The sequence below is a fragment of the Neofelis nebulosa genome, chromosome 10 (assembly GCF_028018385.1).
Source record: "Neofelis nebulosa isolate mNeoNeb1 chromosome 10, mNeoNeb1.pri, whole genome shotgun sequence".
Lineage (NCBI taxonomy): Eukaryota > Metazoa > Chordata > Mammalia > Carnivora > Felidae > Neofelis > Neofelis nebulosa.
In genome coordinates this window covers 46,614,843-46,633,086 of record NC_080791.1, presented here as the reverse complement: position 1 = coordinate 46,633,086, position 18,244 = coordinate 46,614,843, and the positions used below count along the sequence as shown (strand labels likewise).

At 37.5% G+C, this 18,244-nt stretch overlaps 1 protein-coding gene across 5 annotated transcripts in view; it reads left to right on the top strand.

The window, feature by feature from the left end:
* Positions 1 to 18,244, top strand: part of EED (embryonic ectoderm development) — a 194,701-nt gene that overhangs the window by 18,237 nt on the left and 158,220 nt on the right. For 4 of the 5 annotated variants that reach the window (XM_058687577.1, XM_058687579.1, XM_058687576.1 and 1 more), the window contains one exon: positions 14,501 to 14,601. The gene's annotated coding sequence lies outside the window, so the exon portion shown is untranslated. Of the gene's footprint in view, positions 1 to 14,500; positions 14,602 to 15,469; positions 15,635 to 18,244 lie in introns of all 5 variants that reach the window. The other variant, XM_058687575.1, reaches the window with a different exon arrangement.

Genomic DNA, 18,244 nt, shown 5'->3' with positions numbered 1-18,244 from the left:
CCTCTTATTCAAACCCACCCACATCACTGGTGTTCATCTCCAAATTTGGTGGCAGTACAATCCACAAGACCTCACAGCATTTAGACACAGTTGCCTTTTCACTCAAGAAATAGGACAAGAGAGGTAAAGAAGCGTTTCCCTGGAGGCTGAATGCTGTTAAGCATGAAAGTTGATGTTTAAGGACACATGTGCCAGTGCTGAGCACCAAATCACAAGTGCCAGAGGTACCCATGTGCTATTAAACAGATTTATTTTTTGTGTTTGTGATATGTGGGGCCTTCTAAAACACAGAGCCTAAAGTGGGGCCACCTTGCTTGGGTGGCAGGGTTGATTGTATCACTGTGCCAAAAGTCAATCACTGAAGGTCAGAAAGTTCTTTCTAGTCCCAATAGGGTTCATGGGTTAAAGAATTAAGCTATTTGTAGTGATATGGTATAATAGTGAGAACACAGACTCTGGAGACATAGTGATTGGGTTCACATCCCAACTTTGCTACTTAGTTGTCTAACCTTGGACAAGTTAGTTAACCTTTCTATACTTCAATTTCCTCATCTGTAAAATAGGAATGATAATAATGATACTACTTTGAAGGAGAGTTGCAATGTTTAAAAAATACTCATCTCACTGAGTAAAGTGAGTACATATATGTGAGAGAAAATGTAGTGAATATATTTTCCATCAAAAAATGTAAAATGGGGCGCCTGGGTAGCTCAGTTGATTGAGCATCCAACTCTTGATTTAAGCTTGATTTAAGCTCAGGTCATGATCTCACAGTTCATGAGATAGAGCCCTGCATTGGGCTTGACAGCATGGAGCCTGCTTTGGATTCTCTCTCTCCCTCTCTCCCCCTCCCCAACTCATGCTCTTTCTCTTTTGCTCTCAGAAAATAAATAAATAATTTTTTTTAAATGTAAAGTAAATATAAAAGATATTTTGCAATATAAAATTACTCATATTACTCTTAAATGTGTGCTACATAGGCTAGCATATGTAAGCTAGACAAAGACATATATCAACTATGTGCACCCTCCAAATCATTGTGTAGAACCAATTCACTCCTGGAAAAAGTACAATAATTAATTTTTAAAAAATAACAACAACAACCAGCTTTTGGATGCCTTTTGTGGCCAAGCACAACATTTACATTATATCATTTAATCCTCAGAACAGTCCTCAGAGATAAACATTATTTTCAGTTTTCAAGGAAGAAATTAAGAAAGGTTCAGTAATATGTTCAAGGACACAAGTAATAAGCAACGGTGCTAAACTTCAAATGGATGTTTTCTGAGTACTAAACCTAAGCTCTTTTCAGTTTGTTCTTAGTGGACCAAACTATGTCTCTTAATCGCAAATTCTAAATTCTAAGATCATACAGTGGTAATGTTATCGGTAGGAATGGAAATTATAAATAACTTGCCATCACCAAACTTTGAGCTCTTTGAGGACACAGGTTGTTTTATTTAGCTCTTAGCACAATGCCTGGAACACTGTAGACACTCAATAAATGCTTGTCAAACCAGTAATGATTAATCTGGGGCCAAAAACAGGCTAAGGAAGTTAACATCATATTTTGTTAATTGACAGTGTAAAATAGATTCATTGAGACAACTACAGTGCTCCCTCTACTTCATATAACAAAATTTTACATGATTAATATTTTTTTAAAGTTTAGTCATCTCTGTACCCTTAGATCTTGTTTTGACATTTTTAACCATGGCATATGGAGCTTGACTTTGATTCTTCCATGAATCTTTTTAAAATGAGGACTCAGTTTATTCAGATTTATCTGGATGGCACTATTACTTCCCTGATCCTTGCTAGAAAATAAGTTACAGAATATTTGAAGATGTTTTCCTTATTTAGATTTGAACTGCATGGGCTTTTTATTGTTTTCCAGAAAATTCTCATGGGCCACACAGGGTTCATACCAATGGTGGCCCACCCACCATTTTCAATAACATTTAAACTTGGGTTTGTATATTTAGGGATACAATGATGATGCTATGGATTTTTATCCTGAGTTTCAGTTCTTTTGGTGTTCCACAAGGAGCAACCACATCTAGTACTGAACAACATCTTAAAATACATTGCCTAGCAAATTGTAAGGGAAAAAAAATGAATTCCTTCAAGTTTGTCTCTCTTCTACTAGACCAGAAACATCAGCTATTTATTTATGCTTTAGTCCAGATTGGGAGATAAGAGGAGTTCAAAGGGAGATCATGTAGCCTTCTTCATGTCTATTTTCTTCAGTTGGGCTGAAAAAAAAAACGTGATGACTGAAGCTCCAGCAATAATTTTGGGCCACTAGGTACAAGCTACATACTGAGGGTAGCAGAGCAACAGGGTAAAAGAGTCTGTGTCCTTGATGATTATAAATCTGCCCTACCAACCCTGGACTGTTTACTTCCAGACTTCACTTATGTAAGAGAGAAATGAATTTATATCTCATTTAAGCCACTGTTATTTGCAGCTTTCTGTCTTTTTCACCTCTACCTAATCCCAACAAAGAGGCTGTATTAAAGTCCTCATATGTTGTTTTATTGTGCGCAAAGTAAAAAGAAGGATGTGACTTTATCTCCATGATCATCTCTTTCTACTCCCAATACCAAATATTATCCCATTTCCATCTGGCCTATAGAAGCCAGACACCTAAACAATTCTATAAGAAGACGGAACTTATTAACTTATCCTAGCATATGAATGTAGTAGCAATTTCTCAAATAACATGCTTATATTTTCCAAGCTGGCCTAATTAAATACACTGGATTTTGTTCTATGAAATTGATTTAAATGATTCTCCTGCACTTTACACAGTTCATTAATTATATACCTTTAGGGCTCTAGAACCTTTTCCTAGAGTACCAAGAAATGTAAACTAGCCAAATGTGACTTTTAACCTCAAACTTCAACCTGCTTTATATGTCACATTGAAAAGTACTGCACAGGGGCACCTGGGTGGCGCAGTCGGTTAAGCGTCTGACTTCAGCCAGGTCACGATCTCGCGGTCCGTGAGTTCGAGCCCCGCGTCAGGCTCTGGGCTGATGGCTCAGAGCCTGGAGCCTGTTTCCGATTCTGTGTCTCCCTCTCTCTCTGCCCCTCCCCCGTTCATGCTCTGTCTCTCTCTGTCCCAAGAATAAATAAAAAACGTTGAAAAAAAAATTAAAAAAAAAAAAAAAGAAAAGTACTGCACAGCTGTTTTCCCAGAAAGACTAGTTTTTCTTTCAAATCTTCCTTCATTTTTATAATCTAATCTCTAAAATGTTTCAACATATGATTGTATATTGAGTCCTATATTATAAGGCTTAAATTCATTTCTTTTAAAGTTTTCTTTTTACCCTTGAAAAGGTATGCATTCTCAATAGTGAATAATTATTGTGAGATAAAGAATAGAAGGGAAGAAAAAAGAAATTGAAGATAAGATTGGGCTTTAACACAGAAGAAAACTTACCTGGGTGCACATTAAACATTTGGCTAAGTAAATTCTTACAAGGAATACCAAAAGATTTTTAACCAGCAGTAACAAAAGCTTGACAAAACCAAAAGGCAGGTTTCCTTATGATCTAATAAGATAATTTTGTCTTCATAATTAGCAAATTGATGTTGCTAAAATAGCACATGGAAGAGTATGCTCAAATGTTCCGCCAATGGGAACAGTGTGCGTGACTCAGACTGTGAGCAAAGACAGCATAGGATGACTTTAGGGAAATGCACACAATTGCCAAATCATATCCTCAGGCACCAGAATGTGTGAGTCCTCTACCCACTACTGATTCTTGTCTCTAAGGTATGTTGACACATTTATTTGTCATGTGTCTTTCTTCAGTCTGCAGTGTGGTGTAATACAAAAAGTATTGAGTTCAAGATCAGAAGACTTGAGCTCTAGGCCAGGCTTTCACACTTATGGCCCTGTGCATGCCACTTGACCTTCCCCAGTGTCGGTTTCCTCGTCTGTAAATTAGGGTTAATAATACCTGTAATACTTGCCTCACAAGTGTGTTGTGAAAATCAAATGACATGTATGTATTAGTGCTTTGTAAACTACAAAAATTAAGCATTCTCTTCCTTCAGATTTTACCACCTATACCTTCTACTTATGATATTTCTTTTCCTGAAATCTGTTTTGAAAATTAAGAGCCGGTCTACATCTTCTAGTGGCCTCTCTCAAGAGCAAATCCTTTACCTACCTGAGCCCCTTTATCTAAAAATGATGAGTTGGACTAGACTGACAGGTCAGAATTTTATTTAGCAGCAGAACATTTTTAAATAGGCTTATTCGGAAGATCAGCATAATGAACAAAAGTAGGGTTGCTCTTAGTTGAGATGGTTGAAGCTGGGATGAAGAGAACTCAGAGTCCTGCCTAATTAGAACTCCCCCACAAAGATACACACTATACCCCACTCAACCAGCTCCTAAGGTCCCTTACAACAAACCTTAGAGCCTCCTACTCTGACTTTCTATAATGTTGATGTTATGATTCCAGCCCTGATGTTTCTATGATTCTTCAAGCAAAATTCACTCCACTGTAAAGGAGTAAAGAAAAGCTGTAGTATGTTATGGATGGATAGATGTGACATTTGAACTCTTGTTAGCTGACCAAGAAATTTGTTGAAATGTAGCCATGTCAGTCTAATCATGTAAGTAACAAACTACTTGAGATGGAAGCTGTGTGAAATATCTCAACAGTCTTCATGGATCAGAGCACTCTGCCGAAACTATAAAAGTAAATATTGAATGGGCACTTCTCCAATTTGTTCTCCACTAAATATACAGCAACACTGCAGTCTCTTTGAAACCATTTTCAGTAAGAATGACTCAGAGATTAAGAAGCCACTTATAACGAAGTAAGTAATGCAATGCCATTTCTCAATGTCCCAGACAACTGAGACTGTGTATGGAGGTTGGCTTCAGTGTACACAGATCATAGAATCACAGAAAGTCTGATCTGGAAATCATGTTAGAGAACAACCAACCTATTTTATAAATGATGGGTCTGAAATCCAAAAAGACTGTGAGCTGCCCAAGTTTAGGAATTCATTCAAGCTTCATTAAGTAAGCATTAGCTAAGCACTAACCATGTGCCAGGTGGTATTGATAGGAAGATAAATAAAACATGATCTCTGTCCAAGTAGTGGGAGAAGTCAGACAAATAAATCCATAATTGCAGTCAGATTATTGCAGCACCAGGACTCGAAACTCTGTGTCCAAGTTCTTAGGCCAGTGTTTTTACCACCAACTTATACTGTCTCTCAAAACAAAACAAAACAAAACAAAACAAAACCCATGAGAAATTAGTAGTGAGGAACTATAGCCAAATTGATCCAAAGATATATTAATGTAAACTAAGCCTAGGTCTTTGGGATGCACAAGTACTTATTCACATTTCTTGAGGACCTAAGAATAATAAGAGGGTTCTATCCTTGTATGAAAGAAAATGCTTACAAAAATCTTTCACTAATACTAGTAAGGACTTCCTAGAAGACTGAGGAAATCATGAATGGAAAAGTCCTACAAACTAAGCATACATAGCATGGCCTTTGCTCCAACTTTGAGGAAGTTGCCATCAAGGTCAAATTCATGAAAAACTCCATTACCTACTGACATACTTTTCAACCTATTTAAGCAAGAAAAGAGATTTTAATTAGCTGCCTTCCTGTCTTCATGTGCTTATTATTTTTATTTAGTATTTAAAATACTGAAAAAATACACAAGATTTCAAAGATCTATGCCACCATCCAGAAAGAAAAAAACAAACAAAAAACTATGGGCATACTTTATAAAATCTCATTTCTTCATTACTAGTAAGATTTTAGGATGAATTTTTTCTGCATTCCTGCTCACTGTCTTCTCTAAACTGCTTTGTGGTTTTCAACTACATCAAAGTAAAATCAGCACATATACCTAACAAGAAAACTTCAGGGAACAACACCAATCAACCTACATTTATTTGTCCAAAGTTTAGCACTAGTAGATCTGAGGACAGGCATCTTTACAAAGAATCCATCATCTATGCATCCATTTATCCATTTGTTCATCTAGGATGCATTTATTGACTACGTTCTACATGAATACCATGATATGAAGAGCTATGTGGAATACTAAAAAAATAGAACAATGTTTCTCAAAGTGTAGTTTGAGGACCTACCTCCATCAGAATTACCTGGAGAATTTGCTAAAAATGTAAGTTCCTAGACCCCAGTAGTATAGATTTTCTTTATTGGTTTAGTTCCCCATTGCAAGCAACAAAAACAAATTCTTGCTACCTTAGACAAAGAAGGAACTGACTGAAAGGATATCAGGGATTCACATAATTGACCAGAGATTGGAACCGAGGAAGCTTTAGAGGAACCACGACAAAAATAACAACACAGGAACAATGTAGTCATCATGCTGACACTGTAATGATTTCCACTTCTAACTTTGGTGTTGTTTTACTGCTATAGACTGAAATTTCTGAAGTAGAGTCACCAAATGATGGAGTGTCACCAGGCCCAGGTGACACTTCTTCAGACTAATCTTCCAAAGGGAGATTCCTCTAAAGGGAAATTAAGATGAAAATGAGAAGTGGCATTAAATGCTGGTTAAAACTGACGAATGCCTGGTTACATATTAAATCAGAATCTCTGAGGGTGAGGCTGGGGGGGAGGAGAGGGTATACATTTTTTAAAAAAGCTTTCAGATAATTATGAAGTATTCTAAAGTCTGACCAACACTGATGTAAATGATATGATCTATCCCCTGAAATAGATTTAAATCAAAGCAGAAAGCAAAGACATTTATGAAACTGGAGAATAATTCCAAGTTTCTAATTAAGTGTTGTCTACCTGTGGATGTTGCCCCCATTTCCACCCCTTGCCCTCATCAGCCATCCAATCAAAAATGAGCATCTTTATAAAAAGGTATGTAATGCTTATTACAATAAAAAGTAAGTATACACATATTTTTATGGAAAAAATAGATGCATAAAAAGCAAGTTTGGAAGACTACATATCAAACTGTGAACAATGGAAAAGAAAGAATAATTCCAAAGACAATATAAACAAGTTCATGATAGTTATATAGCATAGATATACTTGATATAAAAGATATAAAATAAAAATAAATGTAACTGAAATTCTTTATTTCAAACTCTTATGTATACTTTCTGTATTTTATAATTTTCCTGGAATGAGGAAAATAATGTCCTAATCCAAATTATTGAGAGTATAATTGATCATTGTTAGTGACCATGTTTAGGCTTTCATATGGCTAGTCATTTCAGACTTTCCAAAAACACTGCATGTCAGATTTTCTTAAATTATAGAAATTTTCGGGGTGCCTGAGTGGCTCAGTCGGTTAAGTGTCTGACTCCAACTCAGGTCCTGATCTCACGGTTTGTGGATTCAAGCCCTGTGTCAGGCTCTGTGCTAACAGAGTGCTAACAGCACAGAGCCTGGAGCCTGCTTCAGATTCTGTGTCTCCCTCTTTCTCTGCCCCTTGCCCACCTGTACTCTGTCTCTCTCTCTCTCAAAAATAAATAAACATTAAAAAAATTAATTTTCATCATTATCACTTACTGTACATTAAATGAAGATAAATGGTCACCAGCAAGCTCCTCTAGTACAGCTAATGAAATAATATGTTTGTCTGTATTTACTCATTGCGAACAATATCTGAGGATCTTCCACATATATAGTTTTATCCTAGGAACTATGTTATAGGAAAACAAATGTAGGAAGGCACTAGCTAAAGAAAAAAGATAAATTTAATAGGAAACAACTAAAGAATCATGTGAAAGCAACTTATAAACAAATACATGATGGCATAATCTAGATTCTAGTTAGTGTCATCTCAAACTAAGCAGTGGATGAGAGCAAGACAAACCATGAGCATTTTTTTGTTTTGTATTCATATTAGGTAGGCATAGACCTAAAATAGAAGACTTACAGGCAATTCTGAAATAGAGTGTCAACCACTGTGTGGTAGCTGTGGCCTAGGGTAACCAAGAACAGCCTGAGTCTTTTCTTGTTAAGAAAGTGTCAACTGGTCACCAACAATTGCCATGTCTCTAGCTGATCACAGGGCTCAGAGGCAAAACTGAGAACAAGGAGCCAACAGAGCAGTTAGTAGCTGTGTTCAGGAATTAGGATGGTAGCTGGCTCCTAGTAGGAGCTCAGTAAATGTTCCTTGTTGAATAGTCATTCATTTGGAAAGAACTGCTGCTGTTACATTGATTTATCCAACCTTTCTCCCACCCTTTCCTCCTCATTTTCTCACTCCTCTGGGTCCCTGCCACATACAACACAGCAAGATAATAATCACCATCCACAATGTCATCTTTGAATGAAATATTAAATGTGTATCTGGATGCCAAATACTTAAAAATATGTTGCAAAACATAACCTAAAATGTGCATTTAGCTACAGGCCCATCTAAAAAAAGAAAGAAAGAATAAAAATAATCTGAGTTCAAGCGAGAAAGAATGTGCTGTTTTTATGCATAATATTTCAAGCTTTGCCTCTATGAAGCTTAGATTTGCTAAAAGCATATTAAAATGCAGCTAGTTGGCTAATTCACAAGTCAAGTCTTGTGGGTGGAGACCATTATTATTATTATTATTATTATTATTATTATTAACATTTAATAGTATTATAAATATTTATGTACTGCTGTACATTACCAAAGTGCTTAAAATTAGTTAAAGCCAAAAGCAGTATCATCTTTGTTCACTAATGAGAATGAAGTTTGACTGTTTTGTGGAAACTACAGAGAAAAAGACACATGGACTAGAAATTTAAATATTTGATGTAAATTTCAGTTAAAATATTAAACTGTGTAATTTAACTAAGAACATAATGAAGCTCTACACATTAAAAAATTAAATTATTAAGATGTTATTTTATGTCAAATTTTGCTTGTAATTATAGAACATGACACTGAAAGTCCGTATCAGTGTTCCTATAACTTTTCTGATAATATGAATCACAAGGAATGTTTGTAAAAAATACAATTCCTTGACTCCCAAGACTTGGAGTTTCTGATTCATTGAGTCTGGAATGAGACCAGGGAAATTTTATTTGTAACCAATACCATAAGAAAGTCTTATTATCAGGGAAAATTGAGAAACAGTTGTTTCTGTGAACTAGTATCCAACTCCAAGACCCCATAGGAACTTGGAACATACAAACTTTATAATCAATCAAACCTTACTTGTATAATCAATCCATCAGGCACTGGGCTGATCCACATCTCTTTTGATCTTCATGGCATTCCATAAGATATCCATTTCTCTGATCAAATTTTGAAATGCTGAATAACTAGATGAAAAGAAAAATTGAATAATTAGACCAAATTCACAAAGCCAGGTCTATCTGGCTCCCAAACCTATGCCAAATCAGTATGTATTTTTGTCTGCACATTGCCAAATCTTGCATCTTAGAAAAGACAAAAAGGGAGGAGAGGGAAAAAGAAAACAGAATTCCAGTAAGTGCCCTTAAGCTTTTCAAGAGATTATTGAATATGCACACTAAGTTAAAAAGTTAAATCCACCTTAAGTTTTCTAGTTGAAATGTAAAATTGTTAGGAATTGTTTAAAAATTATTAAAAATTGTTTTAAATTGTTTCAAATTATTAAAAATTATATTCTCGGTGCCTGGGTGGCTCAGTCTGTTGAGTGTCCAACTTGGTTTTGGCTCAGGTCATGATCCCAGGGTCATGGGATTGAGCCATGCAGCGGGCTCCACACTGAGCAATGGAGCCTGCTTAAGATTCTCTCCTCTCCCTCTGCGCCTCTCCCCACTTCCTCTCTCTCTCTCTCAAACTAAAGTAAATAAATAAATAAATAAACATAAAAATTAAAATAATTAAAAAAAATAAAATTACATTCTCTAGTTGAAATGTAAAATTGTTAAAAAGAATCATGTTCCAGGGGAAGACCAAAGGGAGTAAATGGTCATAAAATAAAAAAAATATAGTTGATTTCTATATTAGTGTTAAGATAGATGTTGTTAGGAAGTGTAGAGTTCCTTTTGGTTGAGCAAGTAGAGGAAGAAGTAAATAGGTCATGGTATGTAAGGGAATCTGGTGTATTATTTCTCTGAAGTTGGCAAGTTAAACTATAAGGAGACCATTCTTTTCTTGTGGGTGCAACTCTTAATCCTGACTGAAGGACCTAAGGCAAAAGTTATGTACAGTCCTTTATTTTACATTAGTGCTGCTGAGAAGGAAGATTCTCCAAAGTCTCTCTCCATAAGCAAGCCTACTTAAGAATCAGGTTATCTTGTACAAGTGCAAGAAATAATTGACCTGAGTTGAGCTAACTTTTTCAGAGAACACAAGCTGAGGTGAGCTAGTTTTTGTACAGAATACAGCTCTAATGTTACCTTGAAAGGCCCGGCAAACAAAACCTTTGGGCCTTTGATGTAGAAATGGGACAAATAGCATGACAAGAAACGGTAGACTCTGTCAGCAAATTGTTATTGAAATTAATGCCCCTCCCATTTTTGGTTTGTGGTAGTGGTCTGAATGTAGACAATGGTGATTACCTTTCAGTTTTGTTATAAGATGTGGCTACTTCCTTGGCTTTCAAAAATTCTACTTCCTTGGTTTCTTTGTCTCAATGTGTCACAGTATTTCTGCTTTAAGTTAGGGGAGATGACCTTGAAAATAGACTTGGGAGGGGGGCAGCTATAGTTTAAGGGAGAACTCAGTGTAGTAATGAACTTAGCTCAGAGGAGCTTTCAAAAAAGTAACAGACCCATCAACCAGTAAGAAGACATTTATGGGAATGAGTCTGTATAATGAGATGGCCATTGTAAAAAAATCTGATAAGCTGAGAGGGCCTGCTATAAAGCAACATCAAACCATATTAAGTCCTATCCTTCTTATATAGATGGGACAAGCCAGAAATTAAGAACTTTGTGTTAGAAGAGCAAAATGATATCCCAGTGGAGATGTTTAGCTACTAGGGCAAAAGCCAGGAAGGGTGGGTGGGAGTGTGGGGAGGTGCCTGGAAGGATGGTTTTTTAGTTTCAAAGAACATTTTGCATATAAGGAAGCATCCTAGTGATTATGAATTATTTTTATGTTTTGGCCATATTGAATTTATTTTATTTACACTTAATTTCTTAGCTGAAAATAGGTTTTGAAGACCTAAATGTATAAAGTTGTTGAAGAAAAGGCCTATTTCTCAAAGGCAGTAAGCTCTCTTACAAAAATAGAGTAATGATCGACTATCAAAAAGAATGAAATCTTACCATTTGCAACAACGTGGATGGAACTAGAGTGTATTATGTTAAGCGAAATATGTCAGAGAAAGACAAATATCATATGATTTCATTCATATGTGGAATTTAAGAAACAAAACAGATGAACATAGGGGAAGGGAAGTAAAAATAAGATAAAAACAGAGAGGGAGACAAACCATACGAGACTCTTAAATACAGAGAACAAATTGATGGTTGCTGGTGGGGTGTTGGGTGGGGGGATGGGCTAAATGGGCAAATGGGCACTAAGGAGGGCACTTTTTGGGATGAGCACTGGGTGTTCTATGTAAGTGACGAATCACTAAATTCTATTCCTGAAATTATTACTACACTATTTTAACCAACTGGGACCTAAATTAAAAAAAAAAAAAGTAGGGGCGCCTGGGTGGCTCAGTCTGTTGGGCGTCTGACTTTGGCTCAGGTCACGATCTTGCAGTTTGTGGGTTTGAGCCCTGAGTTGGGCTCTGTGCTGACAGCTAGGAGCCTGGAGCCTGCTTCAAATTCTGTGTCTCCCTCTCTTCCTGCCCCTCCTGTGTGCATGCTCTGTCTGTCTCTGTCTCAAAAATAAACAAACATTAAAAAAAACTTTTTTAAAGTAATGATTAGTAAATCACCACTGAATTTAGTAGTGATAATAATAAAGTAAGTAGTAGTGATTCTTCTAGGAATTGACTGCCTTGATACCTTGCATGCCTGAGATCAGGAGCTAAATCCATTGTTCTTTGAGATCTTTCCAATTTTTTTTTTTTAATTTTTTTTTTTAACATTTATTTATTTTTGAGACAGAGAGAGATAGAGCACGAACGGGGGAGGGTCAGAGAGAGAGGGAGACAAGAATCTGAAACAGGCTCCAGGCTCTGAGCTGTCAGCCCAGAGCCCGACGCAGGGCTTGAACTCACGGACCGCGAGATCATGACCTGAGCCGAAGTCGGATGCTTAACCAACCGAGCCACCCAGGCGCCCCGAGATCTTTCCAATTTTAAGAACTATAAATTTATGAACCAGAATCTGAGGGAGAAGAAAAATAAACCCTTTTCTCTTTAGTGTGTCAATGCATAAGAAACATTTTCAAACCAGATTGTATTATTTTTTCATGCCATGCCCTATTCTATCTGTATGCCAAGTGGAAAATGTAGTTGGAAATGTTTTTTTGACCAAATATAACTCTGTTCTGGGAAACTACTTCCTTTACCAACCACAGCTATTCAGACACATATTAGAATGTAGTATAGGTGTCCAAGGAATATCCCCCATGGTCCCCTAAGCCGCTGCATTAACTCCTAGGGAAAATTGCAAGTTGATGACAGAGGTATCTGGGACTGGCATGGGTGTCTGGCCTCTTTCTTAAAGATCTCTAACCTAGCCAACAAGATGGCTGTGTGTTGTGAGAGAGGACAATAGAAGCATCTGGTAATAGCCAAAGAAGTTGTCCTTTTAGACATTTCCATTTGACTATCTCATAAGTCTACCATACTTAACTTTCCCAAATCAAAACCAATTCCCCAAAACACGTTCAACCTCCAGTCTTTCCTATCTCAGTAAATGGCACCATCATATGCCCAAAAATTCAAGTCCAAACCTAGGACTTATTCTAGTTTCTGCTTTACCTCACTCCCCAAATCCAATTTATCAACAAATTCTGGAAATTCTGAACAAATTATTCTGAAGGAAATCTTGAATTTCCCCATCATTACTACTATTATCCTGCTCTAAGCCACAGTCATCACTCATCTGAACTACTATAAAACCCTCCCGTTTTCACTGCTGTTCCCTCTATACTCCATCCTCTAGCCAGAAGATGGAATCATCTTTTAGAAAAACAAATCAGTCCAGGGGTGCCTGGGTGGCTCAGTCGGTTAAGCTTCCAACTTTGTCTCACATCATGATCTCCCGGTTTGTGAGTTTGAGCCCGGCGTTGGACTCAGTACTGACAGCCCAGAGCCTGGAGCCTAGAGTCTGCTTCAGATTCTGTGTCTCCCTCTCTGCCCCTCATCCGCTCATACTCTGTCTCTCTCTCTCTCTCTCTCAAAAATAAATTAATGTTAAAAAAAATTTTTTTTTAACAAATCAGTCCATATCTTTTCCTGGCTTAATCCAACTTTGTCCATAGCCTCCCACTGTAACTTGAACATAATCAATGGTCTTGCCACACCCCATAAAATCCTATATGGTCTGGCCTCTGCCTACATCTACAATCTCATCTCCTATCTCTCACCCCTTTGTTCAATTTACCCCAACTACATTGTCATTTCCTCTGTTCCATGGACAAAGCTCCTTTGCACTTGGATTCCTTTTCCTGATATGCTCTTCACAGGCCTTCTTATTAGCTGTCTCCTCCTAATTCATGTCTCAGCTCAGTTATTAGCTCCTCAGAAAAGCCTTCCCACCTTTCTTCTCCCTATTCATTAGATTTGAGAGGAGATAATTTGGTTGTGTTTTTTTTTCCACTATGTGCATTTATTACTTTGCTTTGTAAATTAAGGTAAAAATGTATAAATAAACAAAATAGCCTCTTTAATCACTATTATATCACTTTGTTTTGCTTTCTTCATTGTAGTCATCATTTTCTCACATTAATTTTCTTTATGTTTTCTTATTTATTGTGTGTTTCTCACTGGAATGTAAGATCTATGAGAGAGGAATTATTTCAATGACCCACATCTGCCATGTCAACCAGTGTATCCCAGCACCTACAAGGTCATTTATACATTGCAGATTCTCAATAAATATTTGTTAAATGAGTAGATTTCAGTTGCCTAAAAAGTTGTTTCCTTTGGCTGAGAATGGTCATGTGCATTCATTTGAAAAGAGTGTTTAGTGAAATATTCTGTTTGCATATTAAGATACTATTGCCAAGGGACACCTGGGTTGTTCAATCAGTTAAGGGTTCAACTTGGGCCCAGGTCATGATCTCATGGTTCGTGAGTTTGAGCCCCACATCGGGATCTCTGCTGTTAGCACAGAACCTGCTTCAGATCCTCTGTACCCCCCCCCCCCTCTCTGCCCCTCCTCCCCCTCAAAAATAAATAAACATTTAAAAAAAGATACTACTGCCAATACCCACTCACGTGGAATGGTTCCTTAATACAAGTGAGAAATTGTCAAAATACATGCAAAGCTCCTAACAAAGATGGCAAATAGATTAGTATCCAAATCTATTTCACATGTCAATGGTAAGGTTCACATCAATGTGAAAATTGAAAAGCAAACTTTATGTTGTTTTGAATCTGATAGCTAATACCTGAGTTCTGCTTTCTAGGCAGTGGTGAACTGTGTGGAATTGCTGATGCTGGAGTTGAAACCTGAATATGAGGATGCTCTAAACTGATTTGCAGCACAGTAAAAATGGAAGAATAAGAGGTAAGGATAATTGCCTACACACTCCAAACAGGACGCAAAGTTATGAGGATGTGGCTATGACAAGTTGTTTAGAATTAGGGCTTTGAAAAATAAGAGTTCTCATTGATTGAATGCCTACTGTGTGCCAGGTCATTGTCTATAGTCTTTATAGAAACAATTTAAGTGGGTATTATTTCCCCATAGCTATGTAAAAAGTAGAGCAATAACTTAAACTAGATTTTTCAAATCCCAAAGTTAACATGCTGTCCACTGTACCACTCAGTCTTCTTCTGATGATGCACTCCATTTATTTCTGTGATTCCTAGCCCAAGTTTAGAGCCTGGCACAGCATCCTAACAGAATCATGCCTTGCTGGACAGTAAATGCCTCTGCTGCCAGCGGAGGGGGCACCTAAATGTCCAAGCTGAACTGAATCCAAGGTTTGCTGACTAAGCAGGTTTCAAGTTTCATGCTCACTCCTCTTCCTCCTCCCTTTCTTTCCCAACATCCCTTGAAGCTCACCTCTCCCACCGTCCACTGGGGAAAGCATCTTCCAGGTGCTGATAAGAAAGAGACTCTGGCCATAGTGTGATGGAAAGAGGCAGCTCAGCAAAATCACTGCTGAGAACCTGGGCAGGCTTAGACAATGTGATCTGAAGAGCTGAAGTGTGCAACCCACAGAGAGAAAGAATTGGGTAGAATGCAGAATTGAAGAGGATGAGCTTAAGAGGAAAATCTTCCTGACAGAAATGAATTAGTTATGGGATCAACTCCCCAAGGAAAGGGATGTGGCTCCATTCCCTAACTCCCAGGCAGAAAACATACTAGAAAGGACAAGCAGGAGACAAGGGGAGACATCAATGACTAATCGGTGCTTTTCACCTTTGAGTTTTATGAAGATGAATGGAGCACTTTTGAATGGGGGAATGAAAACAATAATAAAAATGAAGAGATGGTACTGACTAAGGCACTGCAAAGATAAAGAGGAATAGAGACTTTTTTGGCCCTTGTGCAGAGTGAGAAAAAACTTTTCTTCCAACTGGGAGATGCAGAGGTGAGCAGTTCAGAGTTTTGAATTCACAGTTCAGGCTCTGCCACTTGCCATTTATATGAACCTGAGTAAATTAGACTTTCTAAGCTACAAAATAGGATATTATTCCTATAGGAATCCTATAGGAATCTCCTATTTTGTAGGTTATCTCTCACTATAAAATAGGGATAACATCTTTACACAGAGGGTTCTTGTGAAGATTAAGGGAGATAATTTGTGTCAAAAACAGTGTTTAGCACGTAGTAAGCACTCAATGACAGCAATTATTAATGGGTTATGGCTTTGTGCAGAGGGAGAAAATAGCCAAGATCACTGTTAATCAAGGTCAGATTATGGGGACAATTCTTCCCTTTAGACTTAAGGATGGTGCCTCCTTGGTTGAATCATTTGCTATGTTGATGTCTCACACCCTCTTTATTGACTTGGCTTTCGGCTCACAGAGAAGATGAAGCCCAAATATGATAGACACCACCCCTACTCTCAGGCAAGCTTGCTAAAGAGCAGCTCAACCTGTGTTGGTACTCTGCATCATTCTAAAGATAAAACCATGTCCCCATGGAAGGATATTGTGCACAGATGATAATAGTAACAACACCAGGGGCGCCTGGGTGGCTCAGTTACTGGTAAGGTTCCAATCTAGGCTCAGGTCATGATCCCGCAGTTTGTGGCTTTGAGCCCTGCCTTGGGCTCTGTGCTGACAGCTCACAGCCTGGAGCCTGCTTCAGATTCTGTGTCTTCTTCTTTCTCTGCCCCTCCCCCATTTGTGTGTGTGTGTGTGTGTGTGTGTGTGTGTGTGTGTGTGTGCACGTGCGCACGTGCGCTCTCTCTCTCTCTCTCTCTGTCACTCAAAAGCAAATAAATAAACATTAAAGAGAATAAAATAGCTAAAAATAATAGTAACAGCACTATACATTTACTCAATCTTTTACTATTTACAAAACACTGTTACTTATAAAAGGTTACTATTTTTACTTCATAGATGAGGAAACAGAGGCTTAGAGAGGTGAAGCAACTTGATTAAAGTGACATAGATAATTGGTGGGTGGAGCAGGGATCCACACCCAGCTCCTCTGACTTCAAGTCTGGGGTTTTTCTGTATCACAAGATGATGTAAAGGATGGGAACAGGTAGCAAATTAGAAAGCCATTTGCTTCCAATCATAAAAACATTGAATTTTATTTACTTTTTAAATTTTTTTAATGTTTATTTATTTTTGAGGTGAGGGGATGGGCAGAGAGAAAGGGAGACATAGAATCCAAAGCAGGCTCCAGGCTCGGAGCTGTCAGCACAGAGCCAGACGTGGGTCTCAAACCCACAAATGCGAGATCATGACCTGAGTTGAAGTCAGACGCTTAACCGACTGAGCCACCCAGGCGCCCCACATTGAATTTTAGAACAGAAAGTAGCTTTCAGATTGCCTAATACTGTGGTTTTTAGACTGTATCCAAGGAATCCTGTAGGAAGTGGGAAAAACCAAGCAGGAAGTAGGATTGTATGCACCTCAGTTTTTATCAATTCATTTTATAACATTACAATGTACTTTGAATGCATGTTTAAATCATTAAGACTTTCCTTTAAGAAGAATGAAGTTGAAAACTCCTAATCTAGTGCAACTGTTTTCCTTTCTCTAGTATGATACTGAGGCCTGGTCTGGTTAAGTAACTTGTCCAAATTTCGTAACTAGTTAGAAGCAGAGTGAGGAATAACACTGAGTCCTTGTCACCTGCATATTTGATAAGCATGTCATAAATGTCCTCATTCTCCAAATATTTCCCTTTGATTATCTCAAGCAGTCATTTAAATCATCAAGAAATAAGCCCTGGTTGAGGAGGGCACCTTTTGGGATGAGCACTGGGTGTTGTATGGAAACCAATTTGACAGTAAATTTCATATATTAAAAAAAAAAAAAAATAAATAAATAAATAAATAAATAAATAAATAAAAATAAAAAAAAAAGAAAACCAATGTAAAAAAAAAAAAAAAGAAAAAAAAAGAAATAAGCCCTGGGGTTATTCTCTCCTGATGATTCACTATGTGACCTAATCAGTCCACTGATCTCTGTACCCTTGGCTTTTCCATAGGTAATAGGGAATGATAATTCCTGTCTAGGCAGCTCTCAGTGGGGGTGTTGTAATGATTGTAAAAAAGAACATGTGGAGGTTCACAGGTTTCTTCCAGGGAAGGAGACTCAGAAAGTTCAAGATCTTAATTATTTACAAATGCCTACCAAGCATGTCATTGCTTCTAAGGTGACCTTTGCAATTTACCATCCCTGTGTATTTATTGTTCCTCATTTGAGAAGTCAATGTAGTTTATTTTTGTAACCATGTCAAGGTTTATGAAATAGCCTCAAAACTTATCACATTGGCTTTCTGATAAGACTGTGATTTCTTACTACCTGTAGGTGGTAAGTAAATCTTTTAAGGTTAAACACCTTTCATTATACACATGTTATAAAGGAAGTGATCACTACTGGGTTCTAGCAATCATGGGAACCTAGAACCAGATGAAACCAAAGGACTTGCATGCAGGTTACAGAGTTTGTAATTTGTAACCCTTCCACCTAACTGGCAGTTTTTCCTTCTTCAACAAGGAATGCTAGGAAAATGCTAT